This window comes from Hordeum vulgare, chromosome 2H, assembly GCF_904849725.1.
Source record: "Hordeum vulgare subsp. vulgare chromosome 2H, MorexV3_pseudomolecules_assembly, whole genome shotgun sequence".
NCBI lineage: Eukaryota > Viridiplantae > Streptophyta > Magnoliopsida > Poales > Poaceae > Hordeum > Hordeum vulgare.
The window spans coordinates 577147669-577162164 of record NC_058519.1 but is presented as its reverse complement, the minus strand read 5'-3'; the positions used below and the strand labels follow the sequence as shown (position 1 = coordinate 577162164).

General features: G+C 46.2%; 46 non-coding genes and 1 pseudogene across 46 annotated transcripts; all 47 read right to left on the bottom strand.

Annotated features, from left to right (window-relative positions):
* Positions 1–97: 97 nt before the first annotated feature.
* On the bottom strand, positions 98–216 carry LOC123434418. The gene has a single exon (XR_006625698.1). It is a non-coding gene; the product is annotated as a 5S ribosomal RNA (ribosomal RNA).
* Positions 217–389: 173 nt separating this feature from the next.
* On the bottom strand, positions 390–508 carry LOC123432357. The gene has a single exon (XR_006623943.1). It is a non-coding gene; the product is annotated as a 5S ribosomal RNA (ribosomal RNA).
* A 194-nt stretch (positions 509–702) lies between these two features.
* On the bottom strand, positions 703–820 carry LOC123433319. The gene has a single exon (XR_006624847.1). It is a non-coding gene; the product is annotated as a 5S ribosomal RNA (ribosomal RNA).
* Positions 821–1014: 194 nt separating this feature from the next.
* Positions 1015–1133, bottom strand: LOC123437118. The gene has a single exon (XR_006628316.1). It is a non-coding gene; the product is annotated as a 5S ribosomal RNA (ribosomal RNA).
* Positions 1134–1306: 173 nt separating this feature from the next.
* LOC123438576 lies at positions 1307–1425 on the bottom strand. The gene has a single exon (XR_006629711.1). It is a non-coding gene; the product is annotated as a 5S ribosomal RNA (ribosomal RNA).
* Positions 1426–1622: 197 nt separating this feature from the next.
* On the bottom strand, positions 1623–1741 carry LOC123434415. The gene has a single exon (XR_006625696.1). It is a non-coding gene; the product is annotated as a 5S ribosomal RNA (ribosomal RNA).
* Positions 1742–1914: 173 nt separating this feature from the next.
* Positions 1915–2033, bottom strand: LOC123435820. The gene has a single exon (XR_006627065.1). It is a non-coding gene; the product is annotated as a 5S ribosomal RNA (ribosomal RNA).
* A 191-nt stretch (positions 2034–2224) lies between these two features.
* LOC123435819 lies at positions 2225–2343 on the bottom strand. The gene has a single exon (XR_006627064.1). It is a non-coding gene; the product is annotated as a 5S ribosomal RNA (ribosomal RNA).
* Positions 2344–2522: 179 nt separating this feature from the next.
* Positions 2523–2641, bottom strand: LOC123438501. The gene has a single exon (XR_006629639.1). It is a non-coding gene; the product is annotated as a 5S ribosomal RNA (ribosomal RNA).
* Positions 2642–2856: 215 nt separating this feature from the next.
* Positions 2857–2975, bottom strand: LOC123432056. The gene has a single exon (XR_006623657.1). It is a non-coding gene; the product is annotated as a 5S ribosomal RNA (ribosomal RNA).
* Positions 2976–3175: 200 nt separating this feature from the next.
* LOC123434414 lies at positions 3176–3294 on the bottom strand. The gene has a single exon (XR_006625695.1). It is a non-coding gene; the product is annotated as a 5S ribosomal RNA (ribosomal RNA).
* A 173-nt stretch (positions 3295–3467) lies between these two features.
* On the bottom strand, positions 3468–3585 carry LOC123433279. The gene has a single exon (XR_006624809.1). It is a non-coding gene; the product is annotated as a 5S ribosomal RNA (ribosomal RNA).
* Positions 3586–3788: 203 nt separating this feature from the next.
* LOC123436657 lies at positions 3789–3907 on the bottom strand. The gene has a single exon (XR_006627870.1). It is a non-coding gene; the product is annotated as a 5S ribosomal RNA (ribosomal RNA).
* Positions 3908–4080: 173 nt separating this feature from the next.
* On the bottom strand, positions 4081–4199 carry LOC123434413. The gene has a single exon (XR_006625694.1). It is a non-coding gene; the product is annotated as a 5S ribosomal RNA (ribosomal RNA).
* A 173-nt stretch (positions 4200–4372) lies between these two features.
* LOC123435818 lies at positions 4373–4491 on the bottom strand. Its single transcript, XR_006627063.1, has one exon. It is a non-coding gene; the product is annotated as a 5S ribosomal RNA (ribosomal RNA).
* A 194-nt stretch (positions 4492–4685) lies between these two features.
* LOC123435816 lies at positions 4686–4804 on the bottom strand. The gene has a single exon (XR_006627062.1). It is a non-coding gene; the product is annotated as a 5S ribosomal RNA (ribosomal RNA).
* A 182-nt stretch (positions 4805–4986) lies between these two features.
* Positions 4987–5105, bottom strand: LOC123438500. Its single transcript, XR_006629638.1, has one exon. It is a non-coding gene; the product is annotated as a 5S ribosomal RNA (ribosomal RNA).
* Positions 5106–5323: 218 nt separating this feature from the next.
* Positions 5324–5442, bottom strand: LOC123432055. Its single transcript, XR_006623656.1, has one exon. It is a non-coding gene; the product is annotated as a 5S ribosomal RNA (ribosomal RNA).
* A 197-nt stretch (positions 5443–5639) lies between these two features.
* LOC123434799 lies at positions 5640–5758 on the bottom strand. Its single transcript, XR_006626072.1, has one exon. It is a non-coding gene; the product is annotated as a 5S ribosomal RNA (ribosomal RNA).
* A 173-nt stretch (positions 5759–5931) lies between these two features.
* On the bottom strand, positions 5932–6050 carry LOC123432054. Its single transcript, XR_006623655.1, has one exon. It is a non-coding gene; the product is annotated as a 5S ribosomal RNA (ribosomal RNA).
* A 200-nt stretch (positions 6051–6250) lies between these two features.
* Positions 6251–6369, bottom strand: LOC123436656. The gene has a single exon (XR_006627869.1). It is a non-coding gene; the product is annotated as a 5S ribosomal RNA (ribosomal RNA).
* A 173-nt stretch (positions 6370–6542) lies between these two features.
* On the bottom strand, positions 6543–6661 carry LOC123438370. Its single transcript, XR_006629515.1, has one exon. It is a non-coding gene; the product is annotated as a 5S ribosomal RNA (ribosomal RNA).
* Positions 6662–6861: 200 nt separating this feature from the next.
* Positions 6862–6980, bottom strand: LOC123438405. The gene has a single exon (XR_006629548.1). It is a non-coding gene; the product is annotated as a 5S ribosomal RNA (ribosomal RNA).
* A 203-nt stretch (positions 6981–7183) lies between these two features.
* LOC123436799 lies at positions 7184–7302 on the bottom strand. The gene has a single exon (XR_006628009.1). It is a non-coding gene; the product is annotated as a 5S ribosomal RNA (ribosomal RNA).
* Positions 7303–7475: 173 nt separating this feature from the next.
* LOC123434412 lies at positions 7476–7594 on the bottom strand. Its single transcript, XR_006625693.1, has one exon. It is a non-coding gene; the product is annotated as a 5S ribosomal RNA (ribosomal RNA).
* Positions 7595–7767: 173 nt separating this feature from the next.
* LOC123434411 lies at positions 7768–7886 on the bottom strand. The gene has a single exon (XR_006625692.1). It is a non-coding gene; the product is annotated as a 5S ribosomal RNA (ribosomal RNA).
* A 173-nt stretch (positions 7887–8059) lies between these two features.
* Positions 8060–8173, bottom strand: LOC123433115. The gene has a single exon (XR_006624667.1). It is a non-coding gene; the product is annotated as a 5S ribosomal RNA (ribosomal RNA).
* A 182-nt stretch (positions 8174–8355) lies between these two features.
* On the bottom strand, positions 8356–8474 carry LOC123438199. Its single transcript, XR_006629356.1, has one exon. It is a non-coding gene; the product is annotated as a 5S ribosomal RNA (ribosomal RNA).
* Positions 8475–8665: 191 nt separating this feature from the next.
* LOC123432855 lies at positions 8666–8783 on the bottom strand. The gene has a single exon (XR_006624425.1). It is a non-coding gene; the product is annotated as a 5S ribosomal RNA (ribosomal RNA).
* A 224-nt stretch (positions 8784–9007) lies between these two features.
* On the bottom strand, positions 9008–9126 carry LOC123431541. Its single transcript, XR_006623132.1, has one exon. It is a non-coding gene; the product is annotated as a 5S ribosomal RNA (ribosomal RNA).
* Positions 9127–9299: 173 nt separating this feature from the next.
* Positions 9300–9418, bottom strand: LOC123436568. Its single transcript, XR_006627785.1, has one exon. It is a non-coding gene; the product is annotated as a 5S ribosomal RNA (ribosomal RNA).
* A 197-nt stretch (positions 9419–9615) lies between these two features.
* On the bottom strand, positions 9616–9733 carry LOC123432854. Its single transcript, XR_006624424.1, has one exon. It is a non-coding gene; the product is annotated as a 5S ribosomal RNA (ribosomal RNA).
* A 227-nt stretch (positions 9734–9960) lies between these two features.
* Positions 9961–10079, bottom strand: LOC123435675. Its single transcript, XR_006626927.1, has one exon. It is a non-coding gene; the product is annotated as a 5S ribosomal RNA (ribosomal RNA).
* A 173-nt stretch (positions 10080–10252) lies between these two features.
* On the bottom strand, positions 10253–10371 carry LOC123432650. The gene has a single exon (XR_006624222.1). It is a non-coding gene; the product is annotated as a 5S ribosomal RNA (ribosomal RNA).
* Positions 10372–10568: 197 nt separating this feature from the next.
* On the bottom strand, positions 10569–10687 carry LOC123434410. Its single transcript, XR_006625691.1, has one exon. It is a non-coding gene; the product is annotated as a 5S ribosomal RNA (ribosomal RNA).
* Positions 10688–10860: 173 nt separating this feature from the next.
* Positions 10861–10974, bottom strand: LOC123433114. The gene has a single exon (XR_006624666.1). It is a non-coding gene; the product is annotated as a 5S ribosomal RNA (ribosomal RNA).
* Positions 10975–11156: 182 nt separating this feature from the next.
* On the bottom strand, positions 11157–11275 carry LOC123437997. The gene has a single exon (XR_006629156.1). It is a non-coding gene; the product is annotated as a 5S ribosomal RNA (ribosomal RNA).
* A 212-nt stretch (positions 11276–11487) lies between these two features.
* Positions 11488–11606, bottom strand: LOC123434409. Its single transcript, XR_006625690.1, has one exon. It is a non-coding gene; the product is annotated as a 5S ribosomal RNA (ribosomal RNA).
* Positions 11607–11842: 236 nt separating this feature from the next.
* On the bottom strand, positions 11843–11961 carry LOC123436047. Its single transcript, XR_006627285.1, has one exon. It is a non-coding gene; the product is annotated as a 5S ribosomal RNA (ribosomal RNA).
* Positions 11962–12142: 181 nt separating this feature from the next.
* Positions 12143–12261, bottom strand: LOC123434408. The gene has a single exon (XR_006625689.1). It is a non-coding gene; the product is annotated as a 5S ribosomal RNA (ribosomal RNA).
* A 194-nt stretch (positions 12262–12455) lies between these two features.
* LOC123438637 lies at positions 12456–12574 on the bottom strand. The gene has a single exon (XR_006629770.1). It is a non-coding gene; the product is annotated as a 5S ribosomal RNA (ribosomal RNA).
* Positions 12575–12759: 185 nt separating this feature from the next.
* On the bottom strand, positions 12760–12878 carry LOC123437897. Its single transcript, XR_006629061.1, has one exon. It is a non-coding gene; the product is annotated as a 5S ribosomal RNA (ribosomal RNA).
* Positions 12879–13053: 175 nt separating this feature from the next.
* On the bottom strand, positions 13054–13165 carry LOC123433448 (annotated as a pseudogene).
* Positions 13166–13359: 194 nt separating this feature from the next.
* Positions 13360–13478, bottom strand: LOC123435323. Its single transcript, XR_006626578.1, has one exon. It is a non-coding gene; the product is annotated as a 5S ribosomal RNA (ribosomal RNA).
* Positions 13479–13674: 196 nt separating this feature from the next.
* On the bottom strand, positions 13675–13793 carry LOC123432363. Its single transcript, XR_006623949.1, has one exon. It is a non-coding gene; the product is annotated as a 5S ribosomal RNA (ribosomal RNA).
* Positions 13794–13993: 200 nt separating this feature from the next.
* Positions 13994–14112, bottom strand: LOC123434407. Its single transcript, XR_006625688.1, has one exon. It is a non-coding gene; the product is annotated as a 5S ribosomal RNA (ribosomal RNA).
* A 181-nt stretch (positions 14113–14293) lies between these two features.
* Positions 14294–14412, bottom strand: LOC123431844. The gene has a single exon (XR_006623435.1). It is a non-coding gene; the product is annotated as a 5S ribosomal RNA (ribosomal RNA).
* Between the last annotated feature and the right edge of the window lie 84 nt (positions 14413–14496).

Genomic DNA, 14496 nt, shown 5'->3' with positions numbered 1-14496 from the left:
AGTCACACAGTAATCGTCAAAAATAAGAAAATGAGGTCATATAGATCACGCTCCCGCGTCATCCTTGTCACGTGGCGCAAAAATATATTTAAAAAGGGGAATGCAACACGAGGACTTCCCAGGAGGTCACCCATCCTAGTACTACTCTCGCCCAAGCACGCTTAACTTCGGAGTTCTGATGGGATCCGGTGCTTTAGTGCTGGTATGATCGCATCCGACATGCAACTATCTATTTGTTCCTTATGCTTGCCCCTACTACTACTAGTCGTTGGGTGTCAAGCGCGGTGGGAAAAGTCACACTGTAATCGTCAAAAATAAGAAAATGAGGTCATATAGATCACGCTCCCGCGTCATCCTTGTCACGTGGCGCAAAAATATATTTAAAAAGGGGAATGCAACACGAGGACTTCCCAGGAGGTCACCCATCCTAGTACTACTCTCGCCCAAGAACGCTTAACTTCAAAGTTCTGATGGGATCCGGTGCTTTAGTGCTGGTATGATCGCATCCAACATGCAACTATCTATTTGTTCCTTATGCTTGCCCCTACTACTACTACTACTACTGCTACTACTACTAGTCGTTGGGTGTCAAGCGCGGTGGGAAAAGTCACACAGTAATCGTCAAAAATAAGAAAATGAGGTCATATAGATCACGCTCCCGCGTCATCCTTGTCACGTGGCGCAAAAATATATTTAAAAAGGGGAATGCAACACGAGGACTTCCCAGGAGGTCACCTATCCTAGTACTACTCTCGCCCAAGCACCTTAACTTCGGAGTTCTGATGGGATCCGGTGCTTTAGTGCTATTATGATCGCATCCGACATGCAACTATCTATTTGTTCCTTATGCTTGCCCCAACTACTACTACTACTACTACTACTACTACTAGTCGTTGGGTGTCAAGCGCGGTGGGAAAAGTCACACAGTAATCGTCAAAAATAAGAAAATGAGGTCATATAGATCACGCTCCCGCGTCATCCTTGTCACGTGGCGCAAAAATATATTGAAAAAGGGGAATGCAACACGAGGACTTCCCGGGAGGTGACCCATCCTAGTACTACTCTCGCCCAAGCACGCTTAACTTCGGAGTTCTGATGGGATCCGGTGCTTTAGTGCTGGTATGATCGCATCCGACATGCAACTATCTATTTGTTCCTTATGCTTGCCCCTACTACTACTAGTCGTTGGGTGTCAAGCGCGGTGGGAAAAGTCACACAGTAATCGTCAAAAATAAGAAAATGAGGTCATATAGATCACGCTCCCGCGTCATCCTTGTCACGTGGCGCAAAAATATATTTAAAAAGGGGAATGCAACACGAGGACTTCCCAGGAGGTCACCCATCCTAGTACTTCTCTCGCCCAAGCACGCTTAACTTCGAAGTTCTGATGGGATCCGGTGGTTTAGTGCTGGTATGATCGCATCCGACATGCAACTATCTATTTGTTCCTTATGCTTGCCCCTACTACTACTACTACTACTTCTGCTACTACTACTAATTGTTGGGTGTCAAGCGCGGTGGGAAAAGTCACACAGTAATCGTCAAAAATAAGAAAATGAGGTCATATAGATCACGCTCCCGCGTCATCCTTGTCACGTGGCGCAAAAATATATTTAAAAAGGGGAATGCAACACGAGGACTTCCCAGGAGGTCACCCATCCTAGTACTACTCTCGCCCAAGCACGCTTAACTTCGGAGTTCTGATGGGATCCGGTGCTTTAGTGCTGGTATGATCGCATCCGACATGCAACTATCTATTTGTTCCTTATGCTTGCCCCTACTACTACTAGTCGTTGGGTGTCAAGCGCGGTGGGAAAAGTCACACAGTAATCGTCAAAAATAAGAAAATGAGGTCATATAGATCACGCTCCCGCGTCATCCTTGTCACGTGGCGCAAAAATATATTTAAAAAGGGGAATGCAACACGAGGACTTCCCAGGAGGTCACCCATCCTAGTACTACTCTCGCCCAAGCACGCTTAACTTCAGAGTTCTGATGGGATCCGGTGCTTTAGTGCTGGTATGATCGCATCCGACATGCAACTATCTATTTGTTCCTTATGCTTGCCCCTACTACTACTACTACTACTACTACTACTAGTCGTTGGGTGTCAAGCGCGGTGGGAAAAGTCACACAGTAATCGTCAAAAATAAGAAAATGAGGTCATATAGATCACGCTCCCGCGTGATCCTTGTCACGTGGCGCAAAAATATATTTAAAAAGGGGAATGCAACACGAGGACTTCCCAGGAGGTCACCCATCCTAGTACTACTCTCGCCCAAGCACGCTTAACTTCAGAGTTCTGATGGGATCCGGTGCTTTAGTGCTGGTATGATCGCATCCGACATGCAACTATCTATTTGTTCCTTATGCTTGCCCCTACTACTACTACTACTAGTCGTTGGGTGTCAAGCGCGGTGGGAAAAGTCACACAGTAATCGTCAAAAATAAGAAAATGAGGTCATATAGATCACGGTCCCGCGTCATCCTTGTCACGTGGCGCAAAAATATATTTAAAAAGGGGAATGCACCACGAGGAATTCCGAGGAGGTCACCCATCCTAGTACTACTCTCGCCCAAGCACGCTTAACTTCGGAGTTCTGATGGGATCCGGTGCTTTAGTGCTGGTATGATCGCATCCGACATGCAACTATCTATTTGTTCCTTATGCTTGCCCCTACTACTACTACTACTACTACTACTACTACCACTACTACTACTACTACTACTAGTCGTTGGGTGTCAAGCCCGGTGGGAAAAGTCACACAGTAATCGTCAAAAATAAGAAAATGAGGTCATATAGATCACGGTCCCGCGTCATCCTTGTCACGTGGCGCAAAAATATATTTAAAAAGGGGAATGCAACACGAGGACTTCCCAGGAGGTCACCCATCCTAGTACTACTCTCGCCCAAGCACGCTTAACTTCGAAGTTCTGATGGGATCCGGTGTTTTAGTGCTGTTATGATCGCATCCGACAAGCAACTATCTATTTGTTCTTTATGCTTGCCCCAACTACTACTACTACTACTACTACTACTACTACTACTAGTCGTTGGGTGTCAAGCGCGGTGGGAAAAGTCACACAGTAATCGTCAAAAATAAGAAAATGAGGTCATATAGATCACGCTCCCGCGTCATCCTTGTCACGTGGCGCAAAAATATATTTAAAAAGGGGAATGCAACACGAGGACTTCCCAGGAGGTCACCCATCCTAGTACTACTCTCGCCCAAGCACGCTTAACTTCGGAGTTCTGATGGGATCCGGTGCTTTAGTGCTGGTATGATCGCATCCGACATGCAACTATCTATTTGTTCCTTATGCTTGCCCCTACTACTACTAGTCGTTGGGTGTCAAGCGCGGTGGGAAAAGTCACACAGTAATCGTCAAAAATAAGAAAATGAGGTCATATAGATCACGCTCCCGCGTCATCCTTGTCACGTGGCGCAAAAATATATTTAAAAAGGGGAATGCAACACGAGGACTTCCCAGGAGGTCACCCATCCTAGTACTACTCTCGCCCAAGCACGCTTAACTTCGAAGTTCTGAGGGATCCGGTGTTTTAGTGCTGTTATGATCGCATCCGACAAGCAACTATCTATTTGTTCCTTATGCTTGCCCCAACTACTACTACTACTACTACTACTACTACTACTACTACTAGTCGTTGGGTGTCAAGCGCGGTGCGAAAAGTCACACAGTAATCGTCAAAAATAAGAAAATGAGGTCATATAGATCACGCTCCCGCGTCATCCTTGTCACGTGGCGCAAAAATATATTTAAAAAGGGGAATGCAACACGAGGACTTCCCAGGAGGTCACCCATCCTAGTACTACTCTCGCCCAAGCACGCTTAACTTCGGAATTCTGATGGGATCCGGTGCTTTAGTGCTGGTATGATCGCATCCGACATGCAACTATCTATTTGTTCCTTATGCTTGCCCCTACTACTACTAGTCGTTGGGTGTCAAGCGCGGTGGGAAAAGTCACACAGTAATCGTCAAAAATAAGAAAATGAGGTCATATAGATCACGCTCCCGCGTCATCCTTGTCACGTGGCGCAAAAATATATTTAAAAAGGGGAATGCAACACGAGGACTTCCCAGGAGGTCACCCATCCTAGTACTACTCTCGCCCAAGCACGCTTAACTTCGGAGTTCTGATGGGATCCGGTGCTTTAGTGCTGGTATGATCGCATCCGACATGCAACTATCTATTTGTTCCTTATGCTTGCCCCTACTACTACTAGTCGTTGGGTGTCAAGCGCGGTGGGAAAAGTCACACAGTAATCGTCAAAAATAAGAAAATGAGGTCATATAGATCACGCTCCCGCGTCATCCTTGTCACGTGGCGCAAAAATATATTTAAAAAGGGGAATGCAACACGAGGACTTCCCAGGAGGTCACCCATCCTAGTACTACTCTCGCCCAAGCACGCTTAACTTCAGAGTTCTGATGGGATCCGGTGCTTTAGTGCTGGTATGATCGCATCCGACATGCAACTATCTATTTGTTCCTTATGCTTGCCCCTACTACTACTACTACTACTACTACTACTACTAGTCGTTGGGTGTCAAGCGCGGTGGGAAAAGTCACACAGTAATCGTCAAAAATAAGAAAATGAGGTCATATAGATCACGCTCCCGCGTGATCCTTGTCACGTGGCGCAAAAATATATTTAAAAAGGGGAATGCAACACGAGGACTTCCCAGGAGGTCACCCATCCTAGTACTACTCTCGCCCAAGCACGCTTAACTTCAGAGTTCTGATGGGATCCGGTGCTTTAGTGCTGGTATGATCGCATCCGACATGCAACTATCTATTTGTTCCTTATGCTTGCCCCTACTACTACTACTACTACTAGTCGTTGGGTGTCAAGCGCGGTGGGAAAAGTCACACAGTAATCGTCAAAAATAAGAAAATGAGGTCATATAGATCACGGTCCCGCGTCATCCTTGTCACGTGGCGCAAAAATATATTTAAAAAGGGGAATGCACCACGAGGAATTCCGAGGAGGTCACCCATCCTAGTACTACTCTCGCCCAAGCACGCTTAACTTCGGAGTTCTGATGGGATCCGGTGCTTTAGTGCTGGTATGATCGCATCCGACATGCAACTATCTATTTGTTCCTTATGCTTGCCCCTACTACTACTACTACTACTACTACTACTACTACCACTACTACTACTACTACTACTAGTCGTTGGGTGTCAAGCCCGGTGGGAAAAGTCACACAGTAATCGTCAAAAATAAGAAAATGAGGTCATATAGATCACGGTCCCGCGTCATCCTTGTCACGTGGCGCAAAAATATATTTAAAAAGGGGAATGCAACACGAGGACTTCCCAGGAGGTCACCCATCCTAGTACTACTCTCGCCCAAGCACGCTTAACTTCGAAGTTCTGATGGGATCCGGTGTTTTAGTGCTGTTATGATCGCATCCGACAAGCAACTATCTATTTGTTCTTTATGCTTGCCCCAACTACTACTACTACTACTACTACTACTACTACTAGTCGTTGGGTGTCAAGCGCGGTGGGAAAAGTAACACAGTAATCGTCAAAAATAAGAAAATGAGGTCATATAGATCACGCTCCCGCGTCATCCTTGTCACGTGGCGCAAAAATATATTTAAAAAGGGGAATGCAACACGAGGACTTCCCAGGAGGTCACCCATCCTAGTACTACTCTCGCCCAAGCACGCTTAACTTCGGAGTTCTGATGGGATCCGGTGCTTTCGTGCTGGTATGATCGCATCCGACATGCAACTATCTATTTGTTCCTTATGCTTGCCCCTACTACTACTAGTCGTTGGGTGTCAAGCGCGGTGGGAAAAGTCACACAGTAATCGTCAAAAATAAGAAAATGAGGTCATATAGATCACGCTCCCGCGTCATCCTTGTCACGTGGCGCAAAAATATATTTAAAAAGGGGAATGCAACACGAGGACTTCCCAGGAGGTCACCCATCCTAGTACTACTCTCGCCCAAGCACGCTTAACTTCGAAGTTCTGATGGGATCCGGTGTTTTAGTGCTGTTATGATCGCATCCGACAAGCAACTATCTATTTGTTCCTTATGCTTGCCCCAACTACTACTACTACTACTACTACTACTACTACTACTAGTCGTTGGGTGTCAAGCGCGGTGCGAAAAGTCACACAGTAATCGTCAAAAATAAGAAAATGAGGTCATATAGATCACGCTCCCGCGTCATCCTTGTCACGTGGCGCAAAAATATATTTAAAAAGGGGAATGCAACACGAGGACTTCCCAGGAGGTCACCCATCCTAGTACTACTCTCGCCCAAGCACGCTTAACTTCGGAATTCTGATGGGATCCGGTGCTTTAGTGCTGGTATGATCGCATCCGACATGCAACTATCTATTTGTTCCTTATGCTTGCCCCTACTACTACTAGTCGTTGGGTGTCAAGCGCGGTGGGAAAAGTCACACAGTAATCGTCAAAAATAAGAAAATGAGGTCATATAGATCACGCTCCCGCGTCATCCTTGTCACGTGGCGCAAAAATATATTTAAAAAGGGGAATGCAACACGAGGACTTCCCAGGAGGTCAACCATCCTAGTACTACTCTCGCCCAAGCACGCTTAACTTCGAAGTTCTGATGGGATCCGGTGCTTTAGTGCTGGTATGATCGCATCCGACATGCAACTATCTATTTGTTCCTTATGCTTGCCCCTACTACTACTACTACTACTACTACTGCTACTACTACTAATTGTTGGGTGTCAAGCGCGGTGGGAAAAGTCACACAGTAATCGTCAAAAATAAGAAAATGAGGTCATATAGATCACGCTCCCGCGTCATCCTTGTCACGTGGCGCAAAAATATATTTAAAAAGGGGAATGCAACACGAGGACTTCCCAGGAGGTCACCCATCCTAGTACTACTCTCGCCCAAGCACGCTTAACTTCGGAGTTCTGATGGGATCCGGTGCTTTAGTGCTGTTATGATCGCATGCGACATGCAACTATCTATTTGTTCCTTATGCTTGCCCCAACTACTACTACTACTACTACTACTACTACTACTAATACTAGTCGTTGGGTGTCAAGCGCGGTGGGAAAAGTCACACAGTAATCGTCAAAAATAAGAAAATGAGGTCATATAGATCACGCTCCCGCGTCATCCTTGTCACGTGGCGCAAAAATATATTTAAAAAGGAGAATGCAACACGAGGACTTCCGAGGAGGTCACCCATCCTAGTACTACTCTCGCCCAAGCACGCTTAACTTCGGAGTTCTGATGGGATCCGGTGCTTTAGTGCTGGTATGATCGCATCCGACATGCAACTATCTATTTGTTCCTTATGCTTGCCCCTACTACTACTAGTCTTTGGGTGTCAAGCGCGGTGGGAAAAGTCACACAGTAATCGTCAAAAATAAGAAAATGAGGTCATATAGATCACGCTCCCGCGTCATCCTTGTCACGTGGCGCAAAAATATATTTAAAAAGGGGAATGCAACACGAGGACTTCCCAGGAGGTCACCCATCCTAGTACTACTCTCGCCCAAGCACGCTTAACTTCGGAGTTCTGATGGGATCCGGTGCTTTAGTGCTGGTATGATCGCATCCGACATGCAACTATCTATTTGTTCCTTATGCTTGCCCCTACTACTACTAGTCGTTGGGTGTCAAGCGCGGTGGGAAAAGTCACACAGTAATCGTCAAAAATAAGAAAATGAGGTCATATAGATCACGCTCCCGCGTCATCCTTGTCACGTGGCGCAAAAATATATTTAAAAAGGGGAATGCAACACGAGGACTTCCCAGGAGGTCACCCATCCTAGTACTACTCTCGCCCAAGCACGCTTAACTTCGGAGTTCTGATGGGATCCGGTGCTTTAGTGCTGGTATGATCGCATCCGACATGCAACTATCTATTTGTTCCTTATGCTTGCCCCTACTACTACTAGTCGTTGGGTGTCAAGCGCGGTGGGAAAAGTCACACAGTAATCGTCAAAAATAAGAAAATGAGGTCATATAGATCACGCTCCCGCGTCATCCTTGTCACGTGGCGCAAAAATATATTTAAAAAGGGGAATGCAACACGAGGACTTCCCAGGAGGTCACCCATCCTAGTACTCGCCCAAGCACGCTTAACTTCGGAGTTCTGATGGGATCCGGTGCTTTAGTGCTGGTATGATCGCATCCGACATGCAACTATCTATTTGTTTCTTATGCTTGCCCCTACTACTACTACTACTACTAGTCGTTGGGTGTCAAGCGCGGTGGGAAAAGTCACACAGTAATCGTCAAAAATAAGAAAATGAGGTCATATAGATCACGCTCCCGCGTCATCCTTGTCACGTGGCGCAAAAATATATTTAAAAAGGGGAATGCAACACGAGGACTTCCCAGGAGGTCACCCATCCTAGTACTACTCTCGCCCAAGCACGCTTAACTTCAAAGTTCTGATGGGATCCGGTGCTTTAGTGCTGGTATGATCGCATCCGACATGCAACTATCTATTTGTTCCTTATGCTTGCCCCTACTACTACTACTGCTGCTACTACTACTAGTCGTTGGGTGTCAAGCGCGGTGGGAAAAGTCACACAGTAATCGTCAAAAATAAGAAAATGAGGTCATATAGATCACGCTCCCGCGTCATCCTTGTCACGTGGCGCAAAAATATATTTAAAAAGGGGAATGCAACACGAGGACTTCCCAGGAGGTCACCCATCCTAGTACTACTCTCGCCCAAGCACCTTAACTTCGGAGTTCTGATGGGATCCGGTGCTTTAGTGCTGTTATGATCGCATCCGACATGCAACTATCTATTTGTTCCTTATGCTTGCCCCAACTACTACTACTACTACTACTACTAATACTTCTACTACTACTACTACTACTACTACTACTAGTCGTTGGGTGTCAAGCGCGGTGGGAAAAGTCACAGAGTAATCGTCAAAAATAAGAAAATGAGGTCATATTGATCACGCTCCCGCGTCATCCTTGTCACGTGGCGCAAAAATATATTTAAAAAGGGGAATGCAACACGAGGACTTCCCAGGAGGTGACCCATCCTAGTACTACTCTCGCCCAAGCACGCTTAACTTCGGAGTTCTGATGGGATCCGGTGCTTTAGTGCTCGTATGATCGCATCCGACATGCAACTATCTATTTGTTCCTTATGCTTGCCCCTACTACTACTAGTCGTTGGGTGCCAAGCGCGGTGGGAAAAGTCACACAGTAATCGTCAAAAATAAGAAAATGAGGTCATATAGATCACGCTCCCGCGTCATCCTTGTCACGTGGCGCAAAAATATATTTAAAAAGGGGAATGCAACACGAGGACTTCCCAGGAGGTCACCCATCCTAGTACTACTCTCGCCCAAGCACGCTTAACTTCGAAGTTCTGATGGGATCCGGTGCTTTAGTGCTGGTATGATCGCATCCGACATGCAACTATCTATTTGTTCCTTATGCTTGCCCCTACTACTACTACTACTGCTGCTGCTACTACTACTAATTGTTGGGTGTCAAGCGCGGTGGGAAAAGTCACACAGTAATCGTCAAAAATTAGAAAATGAGGTCATATAGATCACGCTCCCGCGTCATCCTTGTCACATGGCGCAAAAATATATTTAAAAAGGGGAATGCAACACGAGGACTTCCCAGGAGGTCACCCATCCTAGTACTACTCTCGCCCAAGCACCTTAACTTCGGAGTTCTGATGGGATCCGGTGCTTTAGTGCTGTTATGATCGCATCCGACATGCAACTATCTATTTGTTCCTTATGCTTGCCCCAACTACTACTACTACTACTACTACTACTACTACTACTACTACTACTACTACTACTACTACTACTAGTCGTTGGGTGTCAAGCGCGGTGGGAAAAGTCACACAGTAATCGTCAAAAATAAGAAAACGAGGCCATATAGATCACGCTCCCGCGTCATCCTTGTCACGTGGCGCAAAAATATATTTAAAAAGGGGAATGCAACACGAGGACTTCCCAGGAGGTGACCCATCCTAGTACTACTCTCGCCCAAGCACGCTTAACTTCGGAGTTCTGATGGGATCCGGTGCTTTAGTGCTGGTATGATCGCATCCGACATGCAACTATCTATTTGTTCCTTATGCTTGCCCCTACTACTACTAGTCGTTGGGTGTCAAGCGCGGTGGGAAAAGTCACACAGTAATCGTCAAAAATAAGAAAATGAGGTCATATAGATCACGCTCCCGCGTCATCCTTGTCACGTGGCGCAAAAATATATTTAAAAAGGGGAATGCAACACGAGGACTTCCCAGGAGGTCACCCATCCTAGTACTATTCTCGCCCAAGCACGCTTAACTTCGAAGTTATGATGGGATCCGGTGCTTTAGTGCTGGTATGATCGCATCCGACATGCAACTATCTATTTGTTCCTTATGCTTGCCCCTACTACTACTACTACTACTGCTGCTACTACTACTAATTGTTGGGTGTCAAGCGCGGTGGGAAAAGTCACACAGTAATCGTCAAAAATAAGAAAATGAGGTCATATAGATCACGCTCCCGCGTCATCCTTGTCACGTGGCGCAAAAATATATTTAAAAAGGGGAATGCAACACGAGGACTTCCCAGGAGGTCACCCATCCTAGTACTACTCTCGCCCAAGCACGCTTAACTTCGGAGTTCTGATGGGATCCGGTGCTTTAGTGCTGGTATGATCGCATCCGACATGCAACTATCTATTTGTTCCTTATGCTTGCCCCTACTACTACTAGTCGTTGGGTGTCAAGCGCGGTGGGAAAAGTCACACAGTAATCGTCAAAAATAAGAAAATGAGGTCATATAGATCACGCTCCCGCGTCATCCTTGTCACGTGGCGCAAAAATATATTTAAAAAGGGGAATGCAACACGAGGACTTCCCAGGAGGTCACCCATCCTAGTACTCGCCCAAGCACGCTTAACTTCGGAGTTCTGATGGGATCCGGTGCTTTAGTGCTGGTATGATCGCATCCGACATGCAACTATCTATTTGTTTCTTATGCTTGCCCCTACTACTACTACTACTACTAGTCGTTGGGTGTCAAGCGCGGTGGGAAAAGTCACACAGTAATCGTCAAAAATAAGAAAATGAGGTCATATAGATCACGCTCCCGCGTCATCCTTGTCACGTGGCGCAAAAATATATTTAAAAAGGGGAATGCAACACGAGGACTTCCCAGGAGGTCACCCATCCTAGTACTACTCTCGCCCAAGCACGCTTAACTTCAGAGTTCTGATGGGATCCGGTGCTTTAGTGCTGGTATGATCGCAGCCGACATGCAACTATCTATTTGTTCCTTATGCTTGCCCCTACTACTACTACTACTACTAGTACTACTACTACTACTACTACTACTACTAGTCGTTGGGTGTCAAGCGCGGTGGGAAAAGTCACACAGTAATCGTCAAAAATAAGAAAATGAGGTCATATAGATCACGGTCCCGCGTCATCCTTGTCACGTGGCGCAAAAATATATTTAAAAAGGGGAATGCAACACGAGGACTTCCCAGGAGGTCACCCATCCTAGTACTACTCTCGCCCAAGCACGCTTAACTTCGGAGTTCTGATGGGATCCGGTGCTTTAGTGCTGGTATGATCGCATCCGACATGCAACTATCTATTTGTTCCTTATGCTTGCCCCTACTACTACTACTACTACTACTACTACTACTACTACTACTACTACTACTACTACTACTACTACAACTACTACTAGTCGTTGGGTGTCAAGCGCGGTGGGAAAAGTCACACAGTAATCGTCAAAAATAAGAAAATGAGGTCATATAGGTCACGTTCCCGCGTCATCCTTGTCACGTGGCGCAAAAATATATTTAAAAAGGGGAATGCAGCACGAGGACTTCCCAGGAGGTCACCCATCCTAGTACTACTCTCGCCCAAGCACGCTTAACTTCGGAGTTCTGATGGGATCCGGTGCTTTAGTGCTGGTATGATCGCATCCGACATGCAACTATCTATTTGTTCCTTATGCTTGCCCTACTACTACTACTACTACTAGTCGTTGGGTGTCAAGCGCGGTGGGAAAAGTCACACAGTAATCGTCAAAAATAAGAAAATGAGGTCATATAGATCACGGTCCCGCGTCATCCTTGTCACGTGGCGCAAAAATATATTTAAAAAGGGGAATGCAACACGAGGACTTCCCAGGAGGTCACCCATCCTAGTACTACTCTCGCCCAAGCACGCTTAACTTCGGAGTTCTGATGGGATCCGGTGCTTTAGTGCTGGTATGATCGCATCCGACATGCAACTATCTATTTGTTCCTTATGCTTGCCCCTACTACTACTACTACTACTACTACTACTACTAGTCGTTGGGTGTCAAGCGCGGTGGGAAAAGTCACACAGTAATCGTCAAAAATAAGAAAATGAGGTCATATAGATCACGTTCCCGCGTCATCCTTGTCACGTGGCGCAAAAATATATTTAAAAAGGGGAATGCAACACGAGGACTTCCCAGGAGGTCACCCATCCTAGTACTACTCTCGCCCAAGCACGCTTAACATCGAAGTTCTGACGGGATCCGGTGCTTTAGTGCTGGTATGGTCGCATCCGACATGCAACTATCTATTTGTTCCTTATGCTTGCCCCTACTACTACTACTACTACTACTAGTCGTTGGGTGTCAAGCGCGGTGGGAAAAGTCACACAGTAATCGTCAAAAATAAGAAAATGAGGTCATATAGATCACGGTCCCGCGTCATCCTTGTCACGTGGCGCAAAAATATATTTAAAAAGGGGAATGCAACACGAGGACTTCCCAGGAGGTCACCCATCCTAGTACTACTCTCGCCCAAGCACGCTTAACTTCGGAGTTCTGATGGGATCCGGTGCTTTAGTGCTGTTATGATCGCATCCGACATGCAACTATCTATTTGTTCCTTATGCTTGCCCCTACTACTACTACTACTACTAGTCGTTGGGTGTCAAGCACGGTGGGAAAAGTCACACAGTAATCGTCAAAAATAAGAAAATGAGGTCATATAGATCACGCTCCCGCGTCATCCTTGTCACGTGGCGCTATTTAAAAAGGGGAATGCAACACGAGGACATCCTCACCCATCCTAGTACTACTCTCGCCCAAGCACGCTTAACTTCGGAGTTCTGATGGGATCCGGTGCTTTAGTGCTCGTATGATCGCATCCGACATGCAACTATCTATTTGTTCCTTATGCTTGCCCCTACTACTACTACTACTACTACTACTACTACTAGTCGTTGGGTGTCAAGCGCGGTGGGAAAAGTCACACAGTAATCGTCAAAAATAAGAAAATGAGGTCATATAGATCACGGTCCCGCGTCATCCTTGTCACGTGGCGCAAAAATATATTTAAAAAGGGGAATGCAACACGAGGACTTCCCAGGAGGTCACCCATCCTAGTACTACTCTCGCCCAAGCACGCTTAACTTCGGAGTTCTGATGGGATCCGGCGCTTTAGTGCTGGTATGATCGCATCCGACATGCAACTATCTATTTGTTCCTTATGCTTGCCCCTACTACTACTATTACTACTACTACTACTACTACTACTACTAGTCGTTGGGTGTCAAGCGCGGTGGGAAAAGTCACACAGTAATCGTCAAAAATAAGAAAATGAGGTCATATAGATCACGCTCCCGCGTCATCCTTGTCACGTGACGCTATTTAAAAAGGGGAATGCAACACGAGGACATCCCAGGAGGTCACCCATCCTAGTACTACTCTCGCCCAAGCACGCTTAACTTCGGAGTTCTGATGGGATCCGGTGCTTTAGTGCTCGTATGATCGCATCCGACATGCAACTATCTATTTGTTCCTTATGCTTGCCCCTACTACTACTACTACTACTACTACTACTACTACTACTAGTCGTTGGGTGTCAAGCGCGGTGGGAAAAGTCACACAGTAATCGTCAAAAATAAGAAAATGAGGTCATATAGATCACGGTCCCGCGTCATCCTTGTCACGTGGCGCAAAAATATATTTAAAAAGGGGAATGCAACACGAGGACTTCCCAGGAGGTCACCCATCCTAGTACTACTCTCGCCCAAGCACGCTTAACTTCGGAGTTCTGATGGGATCCGGTGCTTTAGTGCTGGTATGATCGCATCCGACATGCAACTATCTATTTGTTCCTTATGCTTGCCCTACTACTACTACTACTACTAGTCGTTGGGTGTCAAGCGCGGTGGGAAAAGTCACACAGTAATCGTCAAAAATAAGAAAATGAGGTCATATAGATCACGGTCCCGCGTCATCCTTGTCACGTGGCGCAAAAATATATTTAAAAAGGGGAATGCAACAGGAGGACTTCCCAGGAGGTCACCCATCCTAGTACTACTCTCGCCCAAGCACGCTTAACTTCGGAGTTCCGATGGGATCCGGTGCTTTAGTGCTGGTATGATCGCATCCGACATGCAACTATCTATTTGTTCCTTATGCTTGCCCCTACTACTTCTACTACTAGTCGTTGGGTGTCAAGCGCGGTGGGAAAAG